The 21,204-nt window shown below is 48.0% G+C and overlaps 1 long non-coding RNA gene across 1 annotated transcript in view; it reads right to left on the bottom strand.

Annotated features, from left to right (window-relative positions):
- LOC129384472 (uncharacterized) overlaps positions 1–20,465 on the bottom strand; it is a 38,813-nt gene extending 18,348 nt beyond the window's left edge. The window contains exons 1-2 of the long non-coding RNA XR_008612194.2: positions 20,345–20,465; positions 19,123–19,373 (exon numbers count right to left, since the gene is read on the bottom strand). This is a non-coding gene — a long non-coding RNA (uncharacterized lncRNA). The remainder of the gene's footprint in view (positions 1–19,122; positions 19,374–20,344) is intronic.
- Between the last annotated feature and the right edge of the window lie 739 nt (positions 20,466–21,204).

Raw genomic sequence — 21,204 nt, 5'->3', positions numbered from 1 at the left:
AAAAAAGCATCGTCCCGATGCTACAAATATAAGAGAGCGAAACACAAAAGGACACTTCTTAAACATAAGTAACAAAAAAGAAATAAAGTCCAAAGGTCAGTTACGCGAAGCCACAAAGTTCGTTAACGCTGGTAGTAGGGCTTGAGTCGCACAACGTGGACTATTTCAGGTCGCGAGCGGCGCCGCTGTGATAGCGAAATACCGTCTGGCACGACCTCATAGTCCAGTGCGCCAATACGTCGGATGATCTTGTACGGTCCGAAATAGCGACGCAAAAGCTTCTCGCTCAGTCCTCGTCGGCGTATAGGGGTCCAAACCCAAACACGGTCACCGGGCTGGTACTCCACGAAGCGTCGTCGGAGGTTGTAGTGTCGGCTGTCGGTCCTCTGCTGGTTCTTGATTCGCAGGCGGGCGAGCTGTCGGGCTTCTTCGGCGCACTGGAGGTAGGTACGGACGTCAAGGTTCTCCTCGTCCGTGACGTGAGGCAGCATGGCGTCGAGCGTCGTCGTCGGGTTCCTGCCGTAGACCAGCTTGAACGGCGTGATCTGTGTTGTTTCTTGTACCGCCGTGTTATAAGCGAATGTTACGTACGGCAGGACGGCATCCCAGGTCTTGTGTTCGACGTCGACGTACATCGCTAGCATGTCGGCGAGGGTCTTATTCAGCCGCTCCGTAAGACCATTCGTCTGCGGGTGGTAAGCCGTTGTCCTCCTGTGCCTTGTCTGACTGTATTTCAGAATGGCTTGGGTGAGCTCCGCTGTAAAGGCCGTTCCTCGGTCGGTGATGAGGACTTCTGGGGCGCCATGTCGCAGCAGAATGTTTTCGACAAAGAATTTCGCCACTTCGGCTGCGCTACCTTTCGGCAGTGCTTTTGTTTCAGCGAAGCGGGTGAGGTAGTCCGTCGCCACGACTATCCACTTATTTCCGGTTATTGACGTCGGAAAGGGTCCCAACAAGTCCATCCCGATCTGCTGGAATGGTCGGCAAGGAGGCTCAATTGGCTGTAGTAATCCGGCTGGCCTTGTCGGCGGTGTCTTGCGTCGCTGACAGTCTCGGCATGTTCTGACATAACGGGTGACGTCGGCGGTCAGGCGCGGCCAATAATACTTTTCTTGTACCCTCGATAGTGTCCGGGAAAATCCGAGGTGTCCAGCGGTCGGATCGTCATGTAGGGCGTGCAATACTTCTGGACGAAGTCCTGACGGGACAACAAGAAGGTAATTGGCGCGGACTGGTGAGTTCTTCTTCACGAGTAGACTGTCTTGAAGCGTGAAGGAAGATAATCCGCGCTTAAATGCCCTGGGAACAACGTCGGTGTGCCCTTCCAAATAATCGACGAGGCCTTTAAGTTCCGGGTCCGCTCGTTGTTGTTCGGCGAAGTCTTCCGCGCTTATTATTCCAAGGAAGGCGTCGTCATCCTCGTCATCTTGCGGCGGCGGGTCAATGGGGGCGCGTGATAGGCAATCGGCGTCTGAGTGTTTTCGTCCGGACTTGTATGTTACAGTGATGTCGTATTCTTGTAGTCTCAGGCTCCACCGTGCCAGCCGTCCTGAGGGATCCTTTAAATTCGCTAGCCAACACAAGGCGTGATGGTCGCTGACGAATTTGAATGGCCTGCCATATAGGTAAGGGCGAAATTTCGCTGTAGCCCAAACGATGGCGAGGCATTCCTTTTCGGTTGTAGAATAATTGCCTTCCGCTTTTGACAACGACCGGCTAGCGTAAGCTATCACGTGTTCATGTCCATCTTTTCTCTGGACCAGGACGGCGCCGAGGCCTAGGCTACTGGCGTCAGTGTGGATTTCGGTATCGGCGTGCTCGTCGAAGTGCGCAAGTACGGGCGGCGACTGCATGCGTCGTTTGAGTTCTTGAAATGCGTCGGCCTGCGGCGTTTCCCACTTGAACTCGACGTCACATTTAGTTAGCTGCGTCAGCGGCTCAGCGATGCGTGAAAAGTTCTTGACAAATCGCCTGTAGTAGGCACACATGCCAAGAAATCTACGCACTGCCTTCTTGTCGATGGGCTGTGGGAACTTTGCTATGGCAGCTGTCTTCTGCGGGTCGGGGCGGACTCCAGATTTGCTGATGACGTGGCCTAAAAATAGAAGCTCCTCGTAAGCGAAGCGGCACTTTTCCGGCTTCAGAGTAAGTCCTGATGACCTGATGGCCTCTAGTACTGTTGCCAGCCGCCTAAGGTGAACGTCGAAATTTCCGGCGAAGACGACGACGTCATCCAAGTATACGAGACAGGTCTGCCACTTCAATCCTGCTAAAACCGCGTCCATTACGCGCTGGAACGTTGCAGGCGCCGAGCACAGTCCGAATGGCATAACCTTGAACTCGTAGAGGCCGTCTGGGGTGATGAAGGCGGTCTTTTCGCGATCTCTTTCGTCGACTTCTATTTGCCAATAGCCAGACTTGAGGTCCATGGACGAGAAGTATTTAGCGTTGCAGAGCCGATCCAATGCGTCGTCTATCCGTGGGAGGGGGTATACGTCCTTCTTCGTGATCTTGTTCAGACGACGATAATCGACGCAGAAACGTAGGGTTCCGTCCTTTTTCTTTACCAGAACAACAGGGGATGCCCACGGGCTTTTCGACGGCTGGATGATGTCGTCGCGCAACATTTCGTCGACTTGTTCTCTTATAGCTTCACGTTCCCGCGCCGAAACTCGGCAAGGGCTCTGACGGAGTGGTCGAGCGCATTCCTCGGTGATTATGCGATGCTTGGCGACTGGTGTTTGTCGAATCCTCGATGACGTCGAAAAGCAGCCTTTGTATCGTCGGAGCAGACTTCTGAGCTGCTGTTGCTTAATCATAGGGAGATTTGGATTAATGTCGTAGTCTGGTTCGGGAACCATGGTCGTCGGGGTAGATTCGGCGGAATCCGAGAGGACAAACGCATTACTTGTTTCCAGAATTTCCTCGATGTACGCGATCGTCGTGCCCTTGTTGATGTGCTTGAACTCCTGGCTGAAGTTTGTCAGCAACACTTCAGTTTTCCCTCCATGCAGTCGAGCGATCCCTCTTGCGACGCAAATTTCACGGTCTAGCAGTAGACGTTGGTCGCCTTCGATGACGCCTTCTACGTCAGCGGGTGTTTCGGTGCTGACCGAAATAACAATGCTGCAGCGAGGCGGGATGCTCACTTGATCTTCGAGCACACTCAAGGCGTGATGGCTACGAGGGCTCTCCGGCGGCATTGCTTTATCTTCCGACAGCGTTACTGACTTCGACTTCAGGTTGATGATTGCGCCGTGTTGGTCCAGGAAGTCCATACCGAGAATGACGTCTCGTGAACACTGTTGGAGGATAACGAAGGTGGCAGGGTAAGTCCGGTCATGAATGGTTATTCTTGCCGTGCAGATCCCAGTCGGCGTGATGAGGTGTCCTCCAGCGGTGCGAATCTGAGGGCCTTCCCATGCGGTCTTAACTTTCTTCAACTGGGCGGCGATGGGTCCACTCACGACGGAGTAATCAGCGCCTGTGTCCACTAAGGCGGTAACTGCGTGGCCGTCGAGAAGCACGTCGAGGTCGGTGGTTCTTTGTCTGGCGTTGCAGTTAGGTCTTGGCGTCGGATCGCGGCTGCGTCGTGTTGAACTCAAGCTGGAACGTCGCGTCGTCAAGTCGTCTTTCGTCGGTGTAGTCTTGGCTTCCTGACTGCGTCGGGACGGCGGCGGGTCGTTATTATGTCGTCGAGGTGGTCTCTTCGTCGTCTTCGTCGGCGGCGGAGGATCCTCGTCAGTTCGACGAACAGCAACCGCACCTCCATCGGTTGCTGCTTTTAGTTTTCCGGGTATGGGCTCGCAGAGCGGCCCCGGGCTGGGCCAGTGTATGGACGGCGCTGCGGCGACAGGTAGCGGCCTGGTGACGGTGAACGGGACGGTCGTCGAGAGTTCCACTGAGTGCCGGCTAGGTAATCTGCAATGTCACGTGGGCGCTCCCCAAGCTGTGGACGCGGCGCGTTGACGGCGAACCCTCTCAGTCCCATGTCGCGGTATGGGCATCGGCGGTACACATGGCCGGCTTCTCCGCAGTGATAGCAGAGCGGGCGGTGGTCGGGGGCTCGCCAAATGTCCGTCTTCCTCGCATAGGTGCGCTGGGCGACGGGTGGGCGCGCTGGCGGCGGCGGCGGCGGACGACGGAATTGCGGTGTTGCAGGACCTTGGCGCGGTCGCGCAGGGGGGCCTTGACGGCGGGCGACGACGGCGGCGTAGGTCATTGCTTCCGGCTGCGGTGGTTCTGGTTGCACCTCAGGAACTCCAAGGGATCGGTGCACCTCTTCTTTCACGATGTCGGCGATAGAGGCCACTTGAGGCTGCGACGAAGGCAAGACCTTGCGCAGTTCTTCGCGCACAATGGCCCTGATGGTCTCGCGCAGATCGTCCGTGGCCAGTGATTGAATTCCTGCGTAGTGGGTAGAGCTTGTGCGGCGGTTGAATTGCCGGTTCCGCATTTCGAGTGTCTTCTCAATGCCGGTGGCCTCGCGAAGGAACTCTGCTACGGTCGTCGGTGGGCTTCGTACCATTGCGCCGAAAAGTTCTTCCTTCACACCACGCATGAGTAGGCGTACTTTCTTTTCCTCGGCCATATCCGGGTCGGCGTGGCGGAACAGACGGCTCATTTCTTCCGTAAAGATGGCAACGTTCTCATTTGGTAGCTGCACTCGGGCGTCCAGCATAGCTTCGGCCCTTTCCTTGCGCACGACGCTTGTAAAGGTGCGCAGAAAGCCGGTACGGAACAGGTCCCATGTTGTCAATGTCGACTCCCTGTTCTCGAACCACGTTCTCGCGGCGTCTTCTAGGGCGAAGTATACATGCCGCAACTTGTCGTCGGAGTCCCAGTTGTTGAAAGTCGCGATTCGCTCGTACGTCTCCAGCCAGGATTCCGGGTCTTCAGTTGCTGCTCCATGGAAGGTCGGTGGGTCCCGAGTTTGTTGCAGGACAACGGGGGTCGCTGGGGCAGCCATTGGGGTTGTCTTGGCCACGATCTTCTTGGTCTTCTCAGGTAGAAGTCCGTGTTCCGGGGGCAGCTGTTGTAGACGACGGCTTACTCGATGGTCCGTGACTACGTTGGTGCTCTCTTTACGGTCCGGGCTTGGATCACGGCTTGTCGGGGGCGTCCGGTACATGGACCAAAAGCACCTCCACCAGATGTCACGTGGTAGTGACGGTGAAGAAAGAAGCAGTATGGTGGAATACAAAACTAGCTTTTATTGGGCGAACCTGTGCCCACAAAACAGGCTACACTTATAGCACAACGAAAGCGGCGAACACAGTCGGCGATCGTCGAAAATCTGATCTGCGGGTCAAGCGGGTCGGCTTTTATAGAGCAGTCGTCGAATGTTCCAGACTAATCGTTCGGACCCGCGTGCCTTCCACAAAGTTCTACACCATTCGCGTCAGGTGATAAAATCAGATAACATAAGTCTCGGCGACAACAGACAGCGGATAGAAGCATCGATAACTTTCCAGAAACTTCGGATACATGCAGGCGCGTCCCATGCTGTGCGATTACATTTGTTAGGCGGCGAAACGTGGTTGCCCGATAAAGATAAGTACACGTGTCAATATCGTCAGAACCTATCTTACGGATACCAGACTTCCCCTTGCCGTTTGTGCTGAATACAGATGCGTCATATTATGCAACCGGCGGCGTTCTCTACCAGAGATCATCAGAGTTGAAGGAAAAAGCCAGTCACAAAACACAAAGGACAAGAAGAGAGGTTCACACCACAACGACTGGGCTATCAACTGAGCTTTATTAGAAACGGCGTAGTCCCAGCAAGGCCAGCAGAGCCTGCGCAACCACAGCATCACTAATCACAGAGCATGAAAAGTGAAGTTATTGCATCTATCGTAACCGATCTAAAAAGGCAAATTCTTTTTTCAAGTATTCGCACCAAGGTTGCACTAATGCAGCCTCACCTAATAAATTGATGTAGTACGCTTCCAGGATTTCTCGTTCTTCTTTGCCCTTGCCCCTACCAAGAATCTTTACATTGCTGAACAAAGGGTAACAGCCACATTCGTTGCAATGGCGAGTCAAATTTGCACCGTTATCGGACCCCAGGGAGGAGGGGTGCTCACGCAGGCGGTCAATAATACATTGACCGGTTTGGCCTATGTAAACTCTTTCGCATGTGAGAGGGAACTTATACACAACCCCTGAGACACATGCCGTACAACGGTTTTCATGCTGCGTTGTGCAAACGTGGTTCCTTGCCCTGCCTCGAGAAATGCGCAAGCACAGACCCGAAAGCTTGCAAGGTGCAGAAAACACTACACATACTCCTTGCTTGGCGGCAACCTTTTTGATGTTGTGGCTCACTTTATGCACATACGGCATGACCTCAAGTTTTCTACGTTCAGTTGCCCCAACATCTGCCAGCTTCGTACGTTCCTTCTTTAGCCTCTGAAGCAGCCATTCAGCCACCGGTTTCAAAAGGGGCTGAGGGAACCCTGTGGCTTCCAACGTTGGAATTGTGCGTCAAAGCTGCTTTTAATAGCGTGGTGACAGCTTCTTTCGAGTGCACTGCGGAAACAATTCGTTGCAAGCCCTCTTTTTACAATCTTCGAATGTGCAGAGCCAAATGATAAAAGTGCTGTCATGCCTCTAGGTGAAAACATCCAGCATAAATGCCCGTCATCAAAGAATGTTAGTTGCATTTCTAAGAACCTGATATAATGATTACTAGGAAGTTAATGAGTGAAATTAAGAGTGCGTGAAGAACCTTTAAAAGCAGTCAATACATCGTCTACATACGAGAACAACACTTAAGCAGACCGACCATGTATTCTTGAGTATCTACTCTTGATAAGCAACAATAATATCAGAAGAGTAGACAAGATTCACCACACACTTATTGTTGTCCTGCCTCATTTAAATAAACCAGCAAGAAAATGTAAGAAGTAAAAAAAGACTAACATTAACATAGCCATAAGAAAGTACATAATACATGAAGTCTTTCACATATGAGCATAATACAGTACTCGTTAAAATACACTGCTAATAAATCAAGCAAGATCAGAAAAGCACACACTAGGCCATATGCAACAGTGGCAAAACTACAAATTTAGCTTTGTATGGCAACTTGACAAGATTTCCTTTTTATGTTTTCAACTGGCCAACACCTTACGGAAGAAAGTTTGCTGACAACAGCAATTACAAGTGTTGTTGAGTCTAAAGGGTAGCTGTAAAACGGTTCACTGTTACAAAACAACCTGCCAAATATGCATGGTTTTCCGTCTGATACACTGTGAACGAAGCCCTCAGCCATGATGTCTTCATCAACTTTGCAGCCATTGTCGGATAGTTTCAAGCTTAATGTGAAGGACTAGAACTTTACAGCATTGTATTTCGGAAATTAAGTCAACTGCCAGATTTACTTCCGCACTTTCTTCCAAAAGAGTGAATTGACTTGGCTGATGAGTGCAAACATCAGCCTGACGCTTGTGCAGATGGTTTTCTTCCAAGTGGTTATGAAGCTGGCTAAAAGGACAGCCAGGTTTGTGCAAAAGTCTTTTGATACATTGCACGTTGCTTTCGAAGGGGAAAGCAGAAAATGCGTCCAGAGGGCCATACAAACAGGTCTCCTCTGCAAGCAGATATAAAAAGTACACATTGCACTACACCTCCTCTTTCCCACAGAGCTACACAAATACTTTCACAAAGTGCTTGAGGAGTGTCTGTGCAAAAACCCAAAAACCTGAATGATCCTGGCAAAGTGATCGAGTACTCATAACAGTAATTGCTACATGAAGTACCAAAAGAATTGAGTAGACAGTTTCAGTGAGCACATTTTTGAGGATTTAGGGCCCAGTATAATGAAGTACGCTAAACTCTGTCGCTTTCCAGCGATCTCTCCAGTATTCTTGGCTTCCTCGCAAACTCCACAAGGACATGTTTTTCAAATGCAACATGCTTACAGATATTTCCTTGCGATCTGTAGGACCTAGTCTAAACACTAAGGACCCTGAAAGCCATGTATTGACCAGCTTTCTCACAACTCCGAGGTAGACTAGATGTAGTGGGTCTAATGGCACACTACAGATGCAGTCAATTGGTAGTTACATTAACAATGACACACATTAATGATGCTGCAAGTCTGTATGGGTGTGTTCGCAGCGTATCTGATGCAGCAGGAAAAACATCTTTTCTTTTTAGCTACCCTCCGCAATGCACTTGGGCACCCTGATTAACCGCGGTGCCCATTAGTTTTAAATGTGAAGACTCGAGCTGGGGCATCACATATGAAGTTTCTGAGTACAACTTTAAGAGGTTTGGCAAGAAATGTCACATTCCCTTGAAAGCAGGAGTTTTAATTCATCTGCAAAATGTTTAAGGAAAGCATTGGCACAGTCAGGCTTTGATGAACCAACAAATGCACCAATAATGATTGGACCCATTCTATTCTCATGGCTAGGGCAATTTCAAAATTTGCCAAGCACTGAATCGGCCATAGTTGTTTCCGTGAGCTTTTTAACAGAGGCAAGCCATCAATGTTGACTTAAAGGCTAACTCTTTGAATGCTGTGTACTTCAAGTAAGGAGCTCGACCCTTTCCCTAGTCCAAAATGACAATACTGCCCAGGAGGCAGGGAAGTAACATCATCGACAACAGCAGTTGCACGAGGTGTTTTCAACAAGGTTCTAGCGTCCTTTGGGAGGGTGGAAAAACAGGTATGAGCTTTCAGAAGAACCCGTAAGGATGTGAGAGATTGATGAGATTTTCTCAACAGCCCTATTGCCAACTCTGATGGAAAATTGTCGTTCACATTAGAACTTCCCTGATCAGCCTGCCAAACTGAATTTTCGTGAGCGCCTGGCTGCGGACTGTTAGTAAGTGGGTCACTTTCAGAGCAAATGCTGTGTCGTAGCTCGTATTCATCACCGCTGCTATCAACGGTGCCCTGAATTTCATAAACGCTCTCCAAAACACAATGTGTCTTTTGCTGGGGTGGCGAAACGCTTTTACTGCCAACGCTTTTACTGCCAGTCGGTGAATTAGAGCTGTAAGCAGTCCCAACTGGAATCTCAGCTGAAAGCTCTTTCACTGCAAGATTTGGGCTTGAAGGGCTTTCCAAAAGTGCCGCGACTTCGACACGAGCTCTGTTACGGACATGTCGCTTTGTCCACCTCAGCTTCGGTATGCTGTAGGACGCAAAACTAAACAATGCTAAGGAAGGCAACGATCACGAAAAAAAAACCATACAAATCTTACCGCCGAGCTTTTTAATCTCACTGCACCAAGATGCTTGATGACGTACGCGTCATTTCTTTCGGACTTGCCTCAGTTTACGACTAGTATAATCAAATGGGACCACTTATAATTAACTAGGAAATGTTTCGTTACTTCACTGACAAAAAATACGAGATCTTAAAAAAAAGGTGGGGGAGGGAGAAGTATACGCATCACTTCGCCTATGCTATTGTTTTTCAATGACTCGTTTTTTTTTAAACAACATACTAGCGCTTTCAAAGCAGTCGTAAAGGCAGAATAGCGCAATGCATTTATATATGAAATTCGCAGTTGTCTGGGCTATTACAATACATTGACATGGCGTAGACTTCCCGCTGATAAACACAAGCGATGCGCTTTGACACCAAAGCAAACCAGCAGAAAACCTGACACCATACCGCATCGTTAATGTAAAACGTCTTACTCACCACTTAGCAATTGTCAACAAGTTTTCGTATGCACTCATCGCGACAGAGAGAACGCGATTTAAATGACCGCAGAGCACGGCAATTCAGCAACACAGCAGTAGGCGTGACTTCACTGCGGCTGTGTTTCAACTTTGACAACCGCGTAGCTAGGGATGAATGGGGTTAGAGGCATTTCATGTTTGGTACCTAGGCAAGGACGGCTCCTTAGGGAGCAGAAATGGCCAGATTGATTGATTGATTGAAACTTATTAAAAGGGATGGCCCGTGGCCTAAGATAGGGGTAAGGGGTCAGGTGAAAGGAAGGATGCCTGCCTCCTTCGCAAAGGACAGCAAAGCGTTAATTCTTCTGGTGTTATTTGCTTGCGGTGCGATCCAGTCTTCGTACGATGCCACCTTTAGAGGTCGGGTGTGCTTGTCCCTGTGGCAGGACAGGACCAGATCACATGTTTGAGATCGACGTTGATCGCAGGGCAGTTGGGGCATTCCACTTGTGTTCCTCTCCACTTGCTCAAAACATCCGGTGTAATAGATGCCTTAGCTTTTGCTTTTTAGATGAGAACCTGGGCTGTTCTTGGAAGGCGAATGGGAATGGGAGAAAGGATGCTACGAATTGACTTCCGTAGTAGAGCCTCCGTCTCGTGTTTCAACAAGGCAATCTGGTGATCTGGTGGAACGACGGATGTCGGGGAGCTATGGGTGTGGTCCAGCAGGGACGGGCTCACTCACGGCTGCGATGGCGGTCTTCTAATTTTCTCGCCTGCAGCCTCATGGGCCGCCCTGTTTCCCGCTCCCCTCATGTTGTGTCCCGGTGTCCAGCGTGCGAAAATGCGTGCATGTGTATTGTCCCGCAGGTGGCGGCAGGCTTGTTTTATGTGGTTCGCATGGTAGTCGTGTAGGATTGGGAGTTCAGTTGCTTGAGGCCCTCTTGACTCTCGGTGTAGACGTGAACCGTGTCTTCTGTGCGAGCCTCACAGGGTTGAATGGATTCTTCGATGGCCAGTAGTTCAAGATCTGCGGCTGTCCAGTAAGCATAGCTGCGCTGGCTCATGGCGTGTGGTTGCCCGTTTTCTCTGTAAAAAGCGGTAGCCGCATACATTTCGCCTGAATGTTCATTCATCGTATTGTAAGGCAGCATCAGTATATATTTTTGACCTTCATGCGTTTGTTCCGCATCTAGTACTCTTTGCTGTCGGTGCGCCCTGCCTTCACCTTTGGTGTTCGTGGGTAGTGGTCTGGGTTCCGTAACCCTTATTTCATCCCAGGGTGGAAGGAGGTGATCCAGCTCTGGTAGGTGCAGGTTGGTGCCATGCAGTGTAGATAGCAGTCGCTGACCATTCCACGTATTCTTCAGCCTGGTTTCATGGTTATCGTTGTGGGTTTTAACCAATGCTTCCACCGTCGAGAGGCCGGAATATCTGTGCAAGTCTTCTGTTTTTGCGTGTATTGGTAGACCGGTGATTGCCCTCATAGCCGTATTGTGTAGCCTGTCGAGTTGTTTGTAGTTTGCAGCCGTCAGGTCGTAATGCGGGGCTCCGTACCTTATCTTGGCGGTGAGAACAGCTACCGTAAGCCATCGTCCAACCTCTGTTCCTGCAACTCTGCTGTGGTGGGTTAGCCTCCTGATAAGGCGCACCATTGGTTTCCATTGCTGCTTCAAATGTTGCAGCCATGTGCTTGCCGTGCCATCCTTGTTGACTGGGATGCCCAATATTCTGAGGTATCCCTCTTCGGTTGGCGAATTCAGTGACCGAAGTAAAGGGTTACGTCAGACCTTGCACGTTTGTGACTACGTGATGTAGTGCGTCTTTTCCGGCGAGGGCCTCATGCCTGCTGGCTTCAGCTTCTAATGAATTATGCCCAGTGCATTTTGTAGCGTTGTTACTTTTTCAGCTGATGAGCCTATAGGTCGTCCACAGGGTTATATTATCAGCGTGCATTGTAAACCAAAAGTTTTCATTTGTGTCTAACTTCCACGCGATCTTGGCCATGACGACATTAAAGAGTGTAGGGTAGATGACCGACCCATGTGGGACTCCTACAGATTTGGTGAAGTGCCTGGCTAAATGACCGGGAGATAGCTGAAATTCATATTTCCTGGCTTTTAAGAATGCTTTCACGAAGTTTACAATTCTGGTGCCTGCTCGGGTGCTTTCGACTGCTTTGATAATAGCAGGGTGGCCATTGGTATCAAAAGCTTTCTTCAAGTCAACTGATACTAGAATATCTGGTCGTCCTCTGCAAAATTTCCTCTCGGCATTGATGGCGGTATGTAGAAGATAGAGGCATTTCTGTGTGCCCAACTGTGGCCGGAATCCGGTGTGGAAAAGGCGGAAGTACGCACACTCCTCGAGGTGGTGGGAGAAGCGTGTGGTAACCATCTTTTCCATTAACTTACACATGGTTGCAGTAAGTGATACTGGTCGCATACTGTCGAGTTGCGTCGATTTCTTGCCAGGTTTCGGTATAGGTATGACAACAGAATGCTTCCAATACTTCGGCAGGGAGCTGCCTTGCCAATGCTTGTTGATCAACTCTAGGAGCTTGTGCTTAGTAGCTGTGTCTGCGTTGCGGAGCATGCACCGAGAGATCCCAGCTTGTCCTGGGGCACTGTTCCAATTCACTTGCGAAAGGGCTAGCTCCAACTCAAACAGGCTGAATAGAGCATTGATGCCGTCGGAGTTCTCAGACGGCAGAGATCGTGGCGAATGAACGGGCTGGCGTGAAAAAGGTGTATGCTTCCTCATGCTCCAATTTCTCGACGGTCTGACCGGCGCGGATCAGGATGTTTTCTATGTGCTTCCTAGTCTTCTTTTGACCATTCATAGCTCTGAAGGTGCGCCACAAGCGCACTGGACCGGAACAGTGTGACAGAGTGCTACAGAAGTCTAGCCATATCTCCCGAGTGAGCTGCTTAGTGTATCGTGTCGCCTCTGCTGTTCTTTTGCGCAAGGTCAGCAATTTCTTATAATCCTTTCTTGATAATAGGTATTCTTGCTCTGCCTGCTTGCTGCTCTCCCACGGCTGATGAGGTGGGTATCTGCTGTGGGGACATCTGTTGTCACCATTGTGCTAGTCGTGGCTTGTTATTTGGCCCTATGGAGGAGGTCCTCACCAGGAAGTTCCTCTATATGTTCATCGAGTGCCTCTCTGAACTTCTGCCAATTGACTGTTTGAGTAGTGCGTCTTCGTTTTCTAAGAGTAGAGTTCATCTCAGTCCAAATTGGGTAATGATTACTACCCATTGTCTCATGGCCGCACCGCTAATCCTTAATGATGTTGCCAGAGTGGCAGGTCAGGTCTGGAATCACGTCACGTTGCCCACGTTGCATACCGCGTCGCGTAGGATAGTCGATATCATTGGCCAATAAAAGCCCTGCCTTTCCCGTGGCTGCATTAAGTCTTGTTCCTTTTGAGCTTGAGTTTCGGTAGCCCCATGTTTTATGCGGCGCGTTGAAGTCCCCCACCAACCAGAATGGCATCCCTTGGGTAGGTGTGCTTCAGCTGCCATAACCAATCATAATTTATGTCCTGCGATTTTGCCGATGGTCTGTAGTATGCGCTAGCGATGACTATACGCTTGTTGTTGAAACGAATTCTACGCTGCCACAATTTCTTGCTGTGGTGTGCAGAAGGTGGCGGTGTCCAGCTGCGCATGCGGTGTCTTTATGTACAAAAATGGCGGCTTGTGCTTGTATTTTGTCCTGTCCATAATAAGCATGCATGATGCAAGGGGAAAACAGATTTGTAGTGATGAAGACCAGGAGATGTTACCTTGGTCTCCTGCAGCAGAATAATACTGGGATAACCTATACGCTCGAATAGAAGGTTCAATTCTGATGCACAGGCTTGCAGACCTCGACAATTCCACTGTAGGATGTCCGGTGTACGCTCGGGGGAAACAGGCGCCATATATATGCTGTTAGTAGAGTGCCGACCTTTCCTTTCCGGCGGAGATGTGCTTTGTTGGGGGTGGCTGCTTGTTTTCTCGGGAGTCTAGGCGCTGTAAAATGTAACCTTGCTCAAGGCGGAGCCTCTGCTGTTCTACATGAACTTGGCTAAGCTGGTTGCTAATCATGTCCAGTGCACAGTTTCGCAATGATTGTGGCCAGTTGGGTGGTTACGTTGGTCTGTTCGGCTTGCTTCTCCTCTTGGGCGTCAAGTCTTTTCCCGATATCCACCAATGCTGCGGTGATCTTTTCGTTCGCAAGCATATCGGGTTTTTCGGATTCCGACTGCGATGTGGGCGGCGGGCATACCTTTCGTGGGGTTGGGTTTGGAGGCGCAGAGGTCTTATCCGGCATTGGAGGAGTAGAAGGGCTGGTCAGGGGGTTGCCAACCCAGAATCTAGCTTATGCCTTCTGGAACTTCTCTGCGCTTTCGACTTTTTTCTTTGCTTCTAGTAAAAATTTGATTATAGGGTCTTACGTGGCAAAACCACTTTCTGATTATGAGGCACGCCGCAGTGGAGGACTCCGGAAATTTTGACCACCTGGGGTTCTTTAACGTGCATCTAAATTTAAGTACACGGGTGTTTTCGCATTTCGCCCCCATCGAAATGCGGCCGCCGTGGCCGGGATTCGATCCCGCGACCTCGTGCTCAACAGCCTAACACCATAGCCACTGAGCAACCACGGCGGGTATTGCTTCTAGTAACTAGTTGAAAGCACGTTGTGTCGTAAGCATCAGGAACCATGCCTTCTCTAGATCAGCTTGTGCTTTGGCTACAGTTTGATCAAGCTTGGATAGTGACTGGCGAGGTTGCTTCGGCTGCCTTGACGGACTGCGGTGCCTACTCGGTGGTGCCTACTCGGTGGTGCCTACTCGGTGGTGCCTACTCGGTGGTGCCTACTCGGTGGTGCCTACTCGGTGGTGCCTACTCGGTGGTGCCTACTTGTTGTGGTGCTGGTGACTTCGATTCTTTTCTGTGCATTGTTGGGGTCACTGACCTTTTGTTATTGCATCTAGTGGCATCATATCGTCGCGCTGGGCTTCTTGACCGTACTGATGGAGGCGAAGGCGTCTGAGATGCTCTGTACGAACACGTGGAGCTTGTTGCTATATGGCTTTCTTCTTGGCATCTGACACAAAAGGGCACTCAGCACTGGGTCTGTTGGTCATGGTCGACTCCACACTGGGAACACGCCGGTTGGTTTGGACCAAATGTTTGCATGTGGCCACTGTTGTGACAGGAAAGGCGTAATACTGGCATGTTCTTGAATGGGTGGGTCTTGAGCGGGCAGGTATAATAATGGACCCCTTGCGGAATGCTGGGTGCCTCTAACGTGACGAGGGCTGTGCTGGTTTTCAAATTCAAATTCTTTATTTTCCAAAACAAGTTTTGTGGTTGACAAGGCTAAAAGCTGCGGTCTGCAGCTTGAAAGAGACCCGGACACCATAATTAAGGCATGGCTTCACCTCGACGTGCATGTCAAAACGTTAAACAAGAGCACAAGAATTCATCAGAATAAGAATACACAATACTAGATATATTACTATAAATGAAAAAATGCTTTATATACAGAGGAAAAAAATATAAAAAAGTCGAATATAATGAAAGAAAGGGGAAATAAGATATGTATATATATATACATGTATATCTATGAATTCACATATGCATACACACAAACAGATATAATATATCAGGAAATGATATTATATTCTAAAACACTACAATGTGAAATACAAGCAGACACAGGAGGATTTACCTTCTGTTAAAGAATTATTAATGTATGCAGCTTCACGACAATAGTGGTAGGTATGATTAAAAAAAGAAGAGCTGTTGAAGTAATGCTAGTGTGGGCTTCACTATATCTTTTTATTTATTGAGAATTAACGGAAGATTATATTTCAAAGTTTGCAGTTTGTAAAAAGTGCGGAAACGTGGTATTATTCAAAAGACAACGTGTACGAACATTGGTATATTGCTGAAGCAGTGCTATTGTGTTAATGAAGTTTTGAAAATGGGTGAAAACACATAGAATGAACGCTAAACACGAAATTCATGCATATGTTGTATTTTCATAATATTGTACAACTTATGATATTATTCTGTGCAAGCTAAATAATCAATATTTGCGATATTGCGAACAACTTTCTTTTGTGATATACAAATCTTCGTAATATTCCTTTGTATAGTGGTCAACCATACGAGACTACAGTAAATATGGGGCGCGAATAATGCAAAATAAATTAGTTTTTTTGCTTCCACTGGGAGAATTGCACGGAAACGCGATAGAGCTCCTGTGATCATTGAAACTTTTGTGCGTAAGTTGTCAACATGGGAATCCCATGTGAGATTTGAGCTAAATGTTACTCCGAGAATTTTATATTCATTGACGATTTCAATCCTGCGCCCGTCGCAGTATAATCCTGTTCTAAATTAATTACTTTATTTTTTTTTGCACGGAAGTACCTTGGTTTTAGCTGGGTTAATTTGGAGGCAGTTAGAATGTGCCCAAAATACGAGCTTCTCAAGGACGTGATTACATCTTGACGCTAGATCGGCTTCACCAGTTCAGGATAGTAGGATAGTGCTACCATCGGAATATATGATAAATTTTGAGCTTGTGTCAATACGGACAATGTCGTTTATATATACGTTGAACATAAGAGAGCCGAAAATACTGCCTTGGGGCACACCACATTTTATATGGAGGGGAGATGAATGGTAATTGCCAATGTACACACATTGAATCCTGTTGGCTAAGTACGAACGGAATAGTTTGATCTGCTTACCACGAACCCCGTAGTCCGAGAGCTTTAGTATAAGTATGTTATGGTTAAGTGAATCGAATGCCTTACTGTAATCTACGAAAAGATCGAGAGTTCTATGTTAATTTTCAATGCTTTGTAGAACACTTTCTTTATGAGTTAATAAAGCTGTTTCAGTAGAGCGTCCTTTTCTAAAACCAAACTGCGCGTCGGAAAGAAGATTTATTTTGTCAAAGAAGTTAGTCAGTCGAGAAAACAATATCTTTTCTAAGCGTTTAGAAAAAATTGGTATCGGAGATACTGGCCTATAATTTTTTGCCTCATTTTTATTGCCCCCTTTGGAAATGACTGTTACCGTGGATCGTTTCAGTGCGTCAGGAATTTGACCTGATTGGATAGCGAGACTGAATATGTGAGCGAGCGCAGGTGTAATGCATTCGATAACATACTTTATGGTCTTTATTTGTATGTTATCTATATCTAAAGCCTTGCTGTTTTTAGACCTAGAAATGTTCGATAAACTTCAGCTTCACTAATATCACGCAGAGCAAAACTCTCAGCAGGGCAATTGCTTGACAGTCTAATAACCTGTAGGTTACTATCTGGAAGAGCGTGTTTTAGAAACGCTTGGTTACAATGATCAACAAGCGCCTGACCAACTATTTCACGGTTATTGTGCGTTAACTTTGAGGGCGTTTCCGTTTTACTTTCGCGACCGTGAACCCTATTTAGCACTTTCCATGCGGCGTCAGGTAGCTGTTTCTTTATATCAGAAAACAACCGCTGATAATATCCTAACTTTGCCGACCTAAGCTCGGCGTTCAGTTTATTTCTGAAAGTTTTAAAATCTTTCAGGTCAGACGGTGCTCTTGTACGTAAAAAGGTGTGAAATATACGATTTTTCTTATTAATAGCCTTCCTGTAGGCAGGAGTGACCCAAGGTGTTCTTATTCTTTTTGATGGTTTGAAAGTTGTAAAAGGAAAATGTATAGCGTATATTCGCTGAAAAATTTGAATTTACTTAGAATATGCATCATTCACGTTTTTTATTCCGAATATAAAAGACCAGTCCTGAGCGCTGATGTCACGCTTAAATAAAAGTAAAGCATCGTCTGATACATAATGCATTGTAATTGCGTCCCTTCGACTATCTTTATGAGCTTTGGAGGGGAACAAAATCATGAAGACTAGGCAGCGGTCACTTATGTCTGAGGCTATGGTTCCTGCATCCGCGAGTCTAGTTTCCTTGTTTGTAATAAACAAATCAAGTGTCGATGAAGTTAGTGCAGTGATGCGTGTCGGCGTAGTGATTATATTCACAAAGCCTGTGGAAGAAATGGTGTTGTTGAAATATTGAACGCAGGTGATAGCTTCAAGGGTACTTATATTAATGTCTGCACCACAAACGAGTTTCAGACTATTTGTGGAAACAAATTGCAAGAAGTTTTCAAAAACGTTAATAAAGTGCCCAAAATTCCCATTTTGTGGGCGATAAACGACAGTAATGATGTCAGCGTTTCATTTCAGTATTAGTACCTCGCAATCGTTTGTAATGCATGTATAATCTGATATTACCTCGTGTTCTTTAGAAGCTTTAACATAAATAGCTACGCCACCGCCCCTACAACTACTGCGATTGATAAAAAAGTTTTTGTATCCATTAAGATGGAGAACCGCACACCCAACGTAATATCATGATACAGTAAGCATTCAAATACTATACTGAAAAGAGAATTCGTCTAGGAAATAGGCAATCTGGTCATGCTTAGCGAGAGCAGAGCGTGTGTTAATATGCAAAACAGAACCGTACATAGAAGAACCTGGAAGAATTTCATGGGGCAACGCAAAATCGTGGTAGCGCATTTTGAAAGCTTAAACAGTACGCAGAAAGAGGGGGGCTAATTACACCGATGTTATCTTATTGAGGTCGTTTTCACAAGATATGGATACGGCGCTAGAAGTGTCTGACTGCCTCGCAAAAATCCTTCCATTATGGGTCCACACGGATCTCCACTGGCAGTCCTTCTTACGCCTGATAGCCACACTGAGACGTCTCTTTAGTGTAGGACAAAGATGCTCATTTACATAGATAAACCTTCATTAGTAAGCCGGGCTTTTCTCGCTTTCTTTAATGTCATGTCGCGCTTCGACCGGGACTTGAATTGCACGATAATGTTAGTTTTATCCGGATTACGCGTGGGGACGCGATCGTAAGTTTCGATATCGCACTCACTGATTAGTTCTTCAATAGCATCTCCGATAGTGGACAATATGGCAACAACGCTCATTTTCTGTCTTAACGACTCCCTGGATTTCAAGATTGGCATTCCTAGAATACTGTTCAAGATGAACTATCTGGTTCATAAGTTCGCTGTTCTTTATTTCCATGAAAACATACTTTGCATTGATTACCTGGTTCTCTTTCAAAAGCTGAGTGTTTTTTGCTGCTTCAGCTTCAAATCTCTTCTTTAAGCCGTCTATTTTTCTATGCCCGAATTCTATGCTCTGTGTCATGTTTCGCTGCTCATTCTTCAGATCACGAATTTCATTGCGCAAGTCTCTCTCGTACGCGTCGCGTGACGGTTTCAATTCTATTTTTAGTTCATCTTTTAGTTTCTGAAGGATTTCGTCTTTCGCTTTCGCAAACTCTTTTGACATCGTCACACAAGCAAGGCGAGGCACACACTTGGCAGCAGAGACGAAAAAAAAGAAAAAAAGAAAGAAGCGAGAACACATAACTAACCTGCACCGAAGGAAATAGCAGGCGTAAGGCGATGCACACCAGTGTCGACGCCACTGCCAACTGAATGCAGTCAGCGCAAGAAGGCTCCTTTTGTAGCTCTGGAATGGGCGAGATCAGGCCTTTGTTGCAGATATCAGCGCCGCCGAAGAGTGCCGCGCCTCCTGTTGTCGATGCGTGCCGAGTAGCGTGTCAGGTCACGTGGCCTCGGCCGATGCTGACGTGGCGCACAATTGCGGCTGCGCAGACACAACCTGCACCAAAGGAAATAGCAGGCGTTAAGGTGATGCGCCGTGGTCGTCGCCACTGCCAAGTGCACCATGCTGTGAACATCCTCGCTGGAAGAATTGTGCCATGCGGGGAGAAAATGCTTTCCATAAGATCCCGGTTGGTGCTACCAGGTTCAACGTGGTGTATAACAAACCGCACGGTGTTCTCTGGAGGTGCCATGTACCTTGTGACATTGACAGTACCCCACTTCGGATCGGAGATCGTCTTGACTTGCCTCGAAATGGTCACAAGCATGCTGCTATTCTTTCACAATAGCCGTGATCGTGTTGCTTCTGCTGTCAGGTTTGTGGACCGCTAGCCTAGCTAAGTGTGCGTCATCCGCAAGTTTGTTCAGTGCAGTGGCTAGTGTGGCGCGGGGAAATGACGAAATGTTGCGCCTCTCCGTGGGCCTAATGACTACTACATGGCATGGTAATTCTTTAAGGTACTTGAAGTTTTCTGCCTTCCGCTCCTTAATAGCCTGTCGCTTGCCTGGTACAGCTTGCCATTGAGTGGCATTGGCTGCCTGCGTCTCGACTGCGTCTGGGTTCTCGCTGTCATTTGCTACTTGTGTCTCTGGTGCGTCTGGTGTCTCTGGCCAACGCTGCTTCGGCGCTGGTTGCCTGCGTCTCGGCTGCGCCCGGGACTGGGGCGAGTTTCGCTTGTTTAGCTTCCGGCTGGTCAACACTAGAGACGCTGGGGTCATCTCCTCTCTGCGCGGCCTTGCTTTTCCGAACGTCAATTTCCATGCTTTCTAAGGGTGCGCCTACGTGCGATGGTGGCTTTATGACGACGGTGCCACGTCGAACGGCCAAGGCCAAGATTACGCCTAGCGTAAGACCTAACGCTAGGCCCAACTCTACCGACCACGTTTATAGTGAAGGTGGCGTTGAAATCACAATGTGAAAAGGGCGTAGAACTTCCAGCTTGCTGTCGAAGGGTGCATGAGCCTTACCGGTGACGACGACCGCGTTTGAGTTGGTCAGGTCGAAAGTAGATGCCTTGGGAAGCCGCAATGTCAACATGTGAACCTGTCGCCAAGCGAGCCCGGTAGCGTCTCTAGAGTGGCCAGAATCGTGGCGCCGCAGTGGTTCACGTTATGCCGAGCGGCGGCGCCATAGTCGAGGGCCCTGCTGCATTGTAAAATGAATTGCGCCAAGCGGCAAACGGTGCTGGCGATGACAATCGCAGCGTCCCAACTTGCACAACCACGAAGTTATTGTAAAATGTTCTAACGTAGTAAACCTTATCTTTAAGATGTACCTCTACATGTACATTTGACATTTTTATAAAATCACTTTAAGGAGCAGGCTCTTTTTGTTTTTCGTTAGTGACGACGCGGTGACGATAAAACTGAAATTAGGCTGACGTGATGCCGAAACCGCGTATCACCGTAACAGACGCCTATCCGTAACTAGTGTCCGCCGCCTTGAATTGACGATCGAGTAAACATAAAACACTCTCACATCGATTAAACCTTATTTTCGTCAAAAAAATTTGTGTCCAGTTATATCACACCGTATTTTAATCTGTAAAGGGTGCTGTTGTCGCAGACATCTAAAGTACGTCCATGGTTCACACGTCATGGATGTATATTAGACATCCAGAACAGAAAGCCAAAAAACGTCCTTTGATTGGCCTCATAGCACGATGCACAAATGGGACCTCTTTGAGATGTTCATAGAATGTCGTTTTTCGTCTTGGACATTTCGCCTTACCAGTACGTCTTATGGACATTCGTGGTTTACTGCGCACTGCTGAAGGCATTTTACTTCGAGGTACGAGTTATAAGAATGAAAACTCTGTGGAAGAAGT

Source organism: Dermacentor andersoni, chromosome 9 (assembly GCF_023375885.2).
Source record: "Dermacentor andersoni chromosome 9, qqDerAnde1_hic_scaffold, whole genome shotgun sequence".
NCBI classification, from domain to species: domain Eukaryota; kingdom Metazoa; phylum Arthropoda; class Arachnida; order Ixodida; family Ixodidae; genus Dermacentor; species Dermacentor andersoni.
Note: the sequence above shows the minus strand (reverse complement) of the source record. Positions and strands in the feature narration are given on the sequence as shown.